The sequence below is a fragment of the Eleutherodactylus coqui genome, chromosome 2 (assembly GCF_035609145.1).
Source record: "Eleutherodactylus coqui strain aEleCoq1 chromosome 2, aEleCoq1.hap1, whole genome shotgun sequence".
NCBI classification, from domain to species: domain Eukaryota; kingdom Metazoa; phylum Chordata; class Amphibia; order Anura; family Eleutherodactylidae; genus Eleutherodactylus; species Eleutherodactylus coqui.
Window position 1 is genome coordinate 315,854,531 of NC_089838.1, and position 9,474 is coordinate 315,864,004.

Here is a 9,474-nt window from a genome sequence, read left to right on the forward strand (position 1 = left end):
TCTGCCATCTTCGACAGACGAAAACAGGAGCCAGAACAGTTGGGTTGGATGGATTGTGGAGGTCACTTTTAGTGATAACCCCATCAGATGTAAACTGGTTGTCAGCCCGCTTAGATAAGGAAGAGCGCCTTCATAGGCACTAAGTATTTCACAGGACACTATGGAATATTCTGCCATGGGCAAAGATCTGCACCAAAATCTGCATAAGTAACGTAAATTTTGATTGTGGAATTGAAAATCGCAGACTGCTGCTGGCAATTCTGCATCCAAATTGACATTTAGACCCGTGCATTCGGACGCAATGTTCCGTCCCCCCTAAGGATCTGTTCAGACAGTGGAATCTTCCCTACGATCTGTGCTTTATCAGCGGGCACAATCCGTATGCAGAATGTCCGCAGCACAATCTGCGGCATGATCGCCTTGGATTGCTGCAGCTTTGTAGGCCGAATCCATGCAGAAAATTCTGTGCCAGCTTCTGCCGTGTGAACAAACCCGTATAAATAGCTAAAAAGTACCAAGATTCCCACCATTAGCATTCACACGGGGGCTGCTGCATCTGCTACTACTGGGACCTGTCATATATGCCACTCATGGGTGTGGAAAGGCTGGGTGACAACAGTCATGGTAGACATTTTAGTTGTCACCCAGCTTTACCAGAAAGAATAAAAACTATGACAAAGAGGAGGAGTCAAGGACTTGATGTCGACTGGTGGTTGCTTTTAGAGGCGCCCTCCTTACCGCTGGTTTCTGACTTCCCTGTTACCATTGGAAAATATAGAATTGTCAACTGATCAATACAAACGAGTATCACAGGACCGGTGTGCGGTGTAATCCTGTCTACAGCGGCCTGCATGCTGTCCGGGGGGCCTGCGGAGCACCGGCTGTTGTCAGTCATCCTGCAGAAGAGACCAAGTCTAGTAATGCATTGTAGGCTGCTCCATACAGGGGAATTACAGTCAGCCGGCAACCAGTCACTTGGCTAATCCAGTGTGGGACAAAGACGAGGCGCTGTTGCTGCTCCCCATAGGTCATCTATAGGCGCTAACCTAGACCTCTATATAGTCCTGAAGGGTCAGCAGGGAAGAAAAACTGCTGTGTAAAGCCAGAGTCACATGGGCATATTGGGCATCGCGGTTTTGCTTGTGGTTTTTCTGTACTTTTCGCACGTGCAAAAAAACACGCAACCCCAGTCAGTCCCAACCACTGAACTTGTTCCACATGCTCGATCTCCCTGTGTAAATGTGCTGGAAGATGGAACATGATTGTGCAAGCAAAATCCACACTTGTGTAACCCATTCAGATCAATGGATTCTATCTACTGGGTAGGGCGCACGCCAATACGGTCATGTGACTCTGGCCTTATAGCACACGGGCGTATTGTTATTGCGTATTACGCAATACATAACGAATACGCATGTAACGTGTATATTTGTTCTGTATGTTAAATCGCCATAGCCTATATTGTGTATTATGCGCCAAAATAGGATATGCTGCGAGTTCAGTCATGCATGTAATACGCCTGTAAAAAAGACGCAGGTGAGAGTGGCCCAATAAAGAGCAGTGGACTCGCTGCGCTATTTTGTGCCGCGATGGAGGTTCTAATTAAACAGGTATTCCCATCACAGCGCGTTATCCCCTATCCACAGACTAAGGCCGGCTGCTCACGGACAAGTTTGCGCGCACAATACACAGTGAATGGAACCCATCGATATCCATAGGTTCGTTCCCACGCCCGTATTTTGTGTGCGCATTTTGGTTGGATTACAAGTAGATCGAACATGCTGTATCATTCTGCGCACCAAAGATCCCCATAGAAAGCAGTAGAGGTGCGCAAAAGAGCGTGTAGTGCGCAAGGAGATGCGTGAAAAACACTGCGGAATGGGGCTGGAAAACACACATCTGGAACTTATTAGTCATTTCAGTTGGTGCGTTCGCTTGCCGCGCGCAAATAAAAATGTCCTGCAGGCGGAAAAAGTGCGCAAATAGCCTCGCTCATGGCACAAAAAAGGTGCGCTCACAATTGTGCTTACGCCCATGTGAAACCACCGTTAGGCACAACTCGCTGACTGGTGGAGTCCGACGGCCAGGTGCCCTACTGATCCCTGGAACTTCAGCCCCAGAGCTTCTGGAGGTTCGACGGACTAGTATCTGGTGCGATAAGATGTCGCCTGCAGTGATTAGTCGCAGCTCTGTGCTCCTCGCGGCTCTGGATTACGGCTCTTCCTCTCACTTCACACTGAGGATGTTTGGTTGGGGTGACAATAGGAGGAACGCTGGAATATTTGCTCAAGAGATTTCCTGCAGCCGACTGTTGGGTTTAGTAAATACCAGCTAAGAGCTCTCGAACCTGAGACTGCAGACGCAAGAGAGGAAGCGGACAACGGGCCGATCATCGATCAGTGTGAACTGAACAAGGAATGATAATTCGCCCATCATTCCGTTTGTGCAGCCATAAAAATCAAACAATCATTGGCCCGTGTGACAGACCCTCAGGGACCCTTCACATGGGGCAGAATTACACCACTAGACAGCCTCGTGTGGTGCAGAGTGTTAAGGCAGCACCTGAAGGTTGCCGGTTCAATCCCCGCTTGGTTCAGGTAGCTGGGTCAAAGTTGACTTTCATCCTTCCGAGGTCGGTAAAATAAGCACCCAGCTTGGTGAGGGTAATCAGTAATTGTTTGCCATTGTTTTCCGTGCAAGGTCTTCGCCGGCCCCATTGAGGACAATGCGCGTGGCATTCCAAGGGAGCGCCCGAACTTTAGGACATGTCACGGTTTCCTGCGATGCAGGGAAAAATTGGTCATATATATGACCCTGAATGGGGTTTATATTTGTGCTATTCGCAACGCACAAATCTCACACGATTTTCTCAGCCGTGTGAAAGCGGCTTTAAGTAATAAAAGACCTAAATGTATTTGGGTGGAAACTCTTTAAAAAAAATGTCAATAGCGAGATAAGTAACGGTTATTTGGATACGACTGCTGATCAGGAAGCGTTGGGGACATTTTACATGGGACGGAATTACGCCGTGGGATGCAGCCAAATCCGCAGCTGCGGCCGTCCACTCCTCAACCTGCAGCTGCAGCCGTCCACACCACGATCCGCAGCTGCGGCCGTCCACTCCTCAACCTGCAGCTGCAGCCGTCCACACCACGATCCGCAGCTGTGGCCCTCCACACCACGATCCGCAGCTGCGGCCGTCCACACCACGATCCGCAGCTGCGGCCCTCCACACAACGATCCGCAGCTGCGGCCCTCCACACCACGATCCGCAGCTGCGGCCCTCCACACCACGATCCGCAGCTGCGGCCCTCCACACCACGATCCGCAGCTGCGGCCCTCCACACCACGATCCGCAGCTGCGGCCCTCCACACCACGATCCGCAGCTGCGGCCCTCCACACCACGATCCGCAGCTGCGGCCGTCCACACCACGATCCGCAGCTGCGGCCGTCCACTCCTCAACCTGCACCTGCAGCCGTCCACACCACGATCCGCAGCTGCGGCCGTCCACACCACGATCCGCAGCTGCGGCCGTCCACACCTCAACCTGCAGCTGCAGCCGTCCACACCACGATCCGCAGCTGCGGCCGTCCACTCCTCAACCTGCAGCTGCAGCCGTCCACACCACGATCCGCAGCTGCGGCCCTCCACACCACGATCCGCAGCTGCGGCCGTCCACACCACGATCCGCAGCTGCGGCCGTCCACACCTCAACCTGCAGCTGCAGCCGTCCACACCACGATCCGCAGCTGCGGCCGTCCACTCCTCAACCTGCAGCTGCAGCCGTCCACACCACGATCCGCAGCTGTGGCCCTCCACACCACGATCCGCAGCTGCGGCCGTCCACACCACGATCCGCAGCTGCGGCCCACCACACCACGATCCGCAGCTGCGGCCCTCCACACCACGATCCGCAGCTGCGGCCCTCCACACCACGATCCGCAGCTGCGGCCCTCCACACCACGATCCGCAGCTGCGGCCCTCCACACCACGATCCGCAGCTGCGGCCCTCCACACCACGATCCGCAGCTGCGGCCCTCCACACCACGATCCGCAGCTGCGGCCGTCCACACCACGATCCGCAGCTGCGGCCGTCCACTCCTCAACCTGCACCTGCAGCCGTCCACACCACGATCCGCAGCTGCGGCCGTCCACACCACGATCCGCAGCTGCGGCCGTCCACACCTCAACCTGCAGCTGCAGCCGTCCACACCACGATCCGCAGCTGCGGCCGTCCACTCCTCAACCTGCAGCTGCAGCCGTCCACACCACGATCCGCAGCTGCGGCCCTCCACACCACGATCCGCAGCTGCGGCCGTCCACACCACGATCCGCAGCTGCGGCCGTCCACACCTCAACCTGCAGCTGCAGCCGTCCACACCACGATCCGCAGCTGCGGCCGTCCACTCCTCAACCTGCAGCTGCAGCCGTCCACACCACGATCCGCAGCTGTGGCCCTCCACACCACGATCCGCAGCTGCGGCCGTCCACACCACGATCCGCAGCTGCGGCCCACCACACCACGATCCGCAGCTGCGGCCCTCCACACCACGATCCGCAGCTGCGGCCCTCCACACCACGATCCGCAGCTGCGGCCCTCCACACCACGATCCGCAGCTGCGGCCCTCCACACCACGATCCGCAGCTGCGGCCCTCCACACCACGATCCGCAGCTGCGGCCCTCCACATCACGATCCGCAGCTGCGGCCCTCCACACCACGATCCGCAGCTGCGGCCGTCCACACCACGATCCGCAGCTGCGGCCGTCCACTCCTCAACCTGCACCTGCAGCCGTCCACACCACGATCCGCAGCTGCGGCCGTCCACACCACGATCCGCAGCTGCGGCCGTCCACACCTCAACCTGCAGCTGCAGCCGTCCACACCACGATCCGCAGCTGCGGCCGTCCACTCCTCAACCTGCAGCTGCAGCCGTCCACACCACGATCCGCAGCTGCGGCCGTCCACACCACGATCCGCAGCTGCGGCCGTCCACACCACGATCCGCAGCTGCGGCCGTCCACACCACGATCCGCAGCTGCGGCCGTCCACACCACGATCCGCAGCTGTGGCTGCCCACACCACAATCTGCAGGTCTAACTGCGGATTATGATGCAGAATTGCAGGCAGGTTTTCAGCCATTTTCAGTTCCGCATCCCAAACTGCAGAATATACTGCAGCTCGTGGCAAGTCGGGCGCCTATTCCGTCCTGTGTCAAGGGCCCTTTAAGAATCCTTGAAGATCTCTCACAAGGACAGGACGTCCTTGATGACAGTACTCCAAGAAGCAAGAATTGGATGGATTGCTGGTGTTAACCCTACGATCCCCACAACTATTTACTTCCTGAGATTCATGAAATTCTTTATGGCCACCGTATCATATCTGAATCTAACAACGTGTGTGACGAACCATTGTGGCGATTCGCAGGGATTACCGCAGACAGGTATTTGTAGACGATCTACAAGAACCAGCGGCTCGGGCTACTATCACACAGAGGAGACACTCCGCACAGAAATGGAATCGGCAGGATTATACTAATTATACGGAAATAATTCCCCCAAGTGCAGCCACTCCAATCAGTAAATAGAAGCTGTTACAACCCCAATCACCCCCAAGGTGCTGTACATTAATGGCCGCTAAAAAAAAGAATTGCCAACCTGGCAACAACCCAACAGGCGTTACACTCCGCCAGCCCGCTGCCCAGCCTGGGTGAGGGAATAGCCTGCTAGGATGCTGGTGGCCCAGAGGCCAATAGGGCCACACTATGAATGCTAGGGCTACAATGGGGGACAGAATTACTACTGGGGCCACTATTATTACTCGGGTCACCATGGGGGTCACTATTACTACTGAGGTCACTAACAGCGGCACTATTATTACTTGAATCACTATCAGGGTCACTATTATTATTTAGACAACTATGGGGGTCACTATTACTACTAAGGGCCACTAATGGGATAACTGTAACTACTGGGGTCAGTAAGGGGATCACTATTACTACTGGGGCCACTAACAGGAGCTTTATTATTACTGGGGCCACTAACGGCGGTACAATTACTGCAGGGGACATTATTACTACTGAGGCCATTATGGGGGGTCACTATTACTATTGGGGCCACTAAAGCCATTAAGGCGGACACTTACTATTATGTCCACTACTGGGGGAACTATTACTGTGCCACTCCTGACAAGTCTCTATGGTTATAATTAGAGATGAGCGAACGTGCTCGGCCACGCCCCTTTTCCGCCCGAATACCGCGATTTCCAAGTACTTCCGTACTCGGGCGAAAAAATTTGGGGGGCGCCGTGGCGGCACGGGGGGTAGCAGTGGGGAGTGGGGGGGGGGGAGGGAGAGAGAGAGGGCTCCCCCCTGTTCCCCGCTGCTACCCCCCGCACCGCCACGCCTCTCCCCGCCCCCCGGCGCCCCCCGAATCTTTTCACCCGAGTACTGAAGTACTCGAAAATGGCGGTACTCGGGTGCGTAAGTACTCGAAACGAGTACGTTCGCTCATCTCTAGTTATAATACATGTTGGGTATCCTGTGTATTGGCACTTTCAGTCCCCGTAAAATGAGTGTTTTTTTTGCCGGGGGGCGCCATTTCAAACTTTTCCTCAGGCAGCAAAAAAGCTTGGGGCCCCCCAGTGGGAGATAACAAGTGTCATTGTATAGAGTTGGCTGAAGAGGAGACACAAATTAGATAAAACTTTCTGACAGTCAGGGTGATCAATGAGTGGAACAGGTTACCATGGGAGGTGGTGAGTTCTCCTTCAAGGGAAGCGTTCAAACAAAGGCTGGACAGACATCTGTCTGGGATGACTTAGTGATCCTGCACTGAGCAGGGGGTTGGACCCGATGACCCTGGAGGTCCCTTCCAACGCTACCCTTCTAGGATTCTATGGTGTTGACTATCTTTGACAGCCAACACCCAACCACAACAGTAAGCATTGGAGAAAAAACTCTGATCCCTGCCATTAACCCCTTAGACATCACTGTTAGTTCTGCCTGTGGCATTTAAAAGCGGTTGTCCAGGACTTTAACTATTGATGACCTATCCTCAGAATACCTCATCAATAGCTGATCAGCGGGGACCACTGCTTGGGATCCCTGCCAATTAGTTGATTGCCAGGCCCTTGTCAGTGCATAGAGCACTGGAAGCAAATAGCACTGTCCATACTGCGGTGGCCCCATTTGGAACTGCAGGCACAGATCCTATTGAATTGCTACCAGTGCTGTCCACATTGACAGACAGGTTGGCGATCAATTGATCAGCAGGGATCTCAAGTGGTAGACCCCCGCCCAGCAACCATTGATGACCTATTCTGAGGATAGGTCATCAATAGTAAAAATTCTGGACAACCCCAGCCAGCCAGGGCACAATAGAATGCCGGCAAAACTGCAATGCTAAATCTGTATGTGCTCAGACAATCAGCAGTCCCCTATGGGAGTAGAAAAAAGTAAAGATTAGATCAATACACTTATTTTAACTATTAGTAAATGTAAGGGCTCCCACACACTAGCATTTTTTTAACACTGCGATATCGCTGCTTTCTTTTAATGCAAATGTCAATGGGATTGCTAATGTTAAAAACGCACAAAAATCGCAGAAGCGCAAACTTGTGATGCGTTTTTTAACATTAGAAAGTCCCATTGACAATCGCGTTAAAAGAACACAAGTGGGTGGGACCCTCAAACATATGAAAAGGTTTAGCAAACACCCGCCGCCCCCTTTTCTTAGTCGCTGCATCAAAAAATTGCTGCATCCATACAAGTCGAATTTATTAAAATATCCCATTATTTAAGCAGCGCAAAAAACATCAGCAGAAGAAGAAATGCGCAGCGCCAGGACTGCAGTCTACAGGTCCCGCCGTCACCAAGGAAAAAACGGAATACAAAGCTATCAAAAACTCATGTGTGTCTCACAAGGAGCCAAGAAAAAGCATTGGTCGACCCCACGAAGACATGAGCAACAGGGAGAGGAAAACCCATGAGGGTCAGAAGACGGCGACGGGAAGAGGTCGGGGGGGTTTGTTTTTCTTAAAGTATTTTATTGAGTGATAAAACAGTAAAAAAAATCCACATTTGGTCTCGCCGTAATCGTTCTGACCCACAGGAAAAAGAGAAGACGCCATTTTTAAAACATCATGAACTCATATTGTATGAGCAGCAATGGCGTATCATACATTATATGAGCGGCAATGGCGCGTCATCCTTCACAGATATAGATATAAAATATATTTACTTTTATTAAATTATTTTAAAAGACACGGGCTTACACTGACACTAACAAACATAAATCGAGACGAAACAAAGAAAACCAAAGAAATGAAAAACCCTGGTTTGGAATTGAATGGGGAATTCACCACCTCGATAATATGTGGAAACAGGTGTATTAGTCCCTCTTGATGTATTTAGGGATGACCCATATGAATTAATGCGAATACTGCAGGTCGGATCTGTTAATCAGATCCTGCCAGATTCTGCTCAAGCGGGGTGTATATACACCCTTAGGTGATTGGTGGCAAATCACCTATATGGATACACGGTCTTACGGTGAATCCCCAGTTATGCCACAATATTCATTTGCATATTCAAAAGTTTTGGTTTCAGGATCTGGTTATAGTGCACTTGGGTATTTAGTTAACCAGAACCTACAAACAAGCTCTTTGCACCTTGGTAGTGCTGGATCTAACAGCTCAAAGAACGAGCTAGCCGTGGCGTTCGGCAAATAGGAGTCTATGAGCTCACTGTTTGCCGTAGCGCCGTGCAGTAATACTCAAGGAATAGGCTCATGCTCAAAGATAGGCTCGACGCGTTTCCCTATCCGATTTTTTGGATAGTTCCTCAGGAGCAAAAGGTACGTATACCATCAGTTAATATGCAGTCCTTTTTATGTGGACCAATCGTCACCAGGGTCGGTGAACAAATAATTTAACAATATGGTTTTTCCCGGTGGATTCACGGTTTAACCACCAGTTTCTATTAAAGGAATACCGTAAGATACGCTTATAGATTCCTTTTTCTTGCTCGCAATATGCGCAACCAACGAGTCAACACTATCTGTTAGACCGACCAGTGTTCTGGTATAAATGTCGGTACCATTACAGAGTATATCAATTAGTGAGAAAGGTTGGCGCTGAATGACCCTCGATATACATCAGTCACTTTCCAGGGACTTGTCTCGCAGTGAACAATCTCACTTGTGGACCCAGTTTCTGGAAGGTTATTTTACGTCTAAAGGCTCTATCCCCTAACTGTACCTATAAGGGGCTGCATAAGCGAGTCCCCTCTAGGTTTGGACTTGTCCCCTAGTCTGTCAGTGATATAGCTGTTTGTCAGTATATAAACAGCCAGAGTCAATACTCCGTATATCACACAAAGAGTGACTGTTAGTTTAGGAGAGAAGGAAGAGTGAACCCAGGTGGGCAACTTCCAGGGTTGAACCCCAAAAGGTACAGGGAGAGCCTAGATAGAG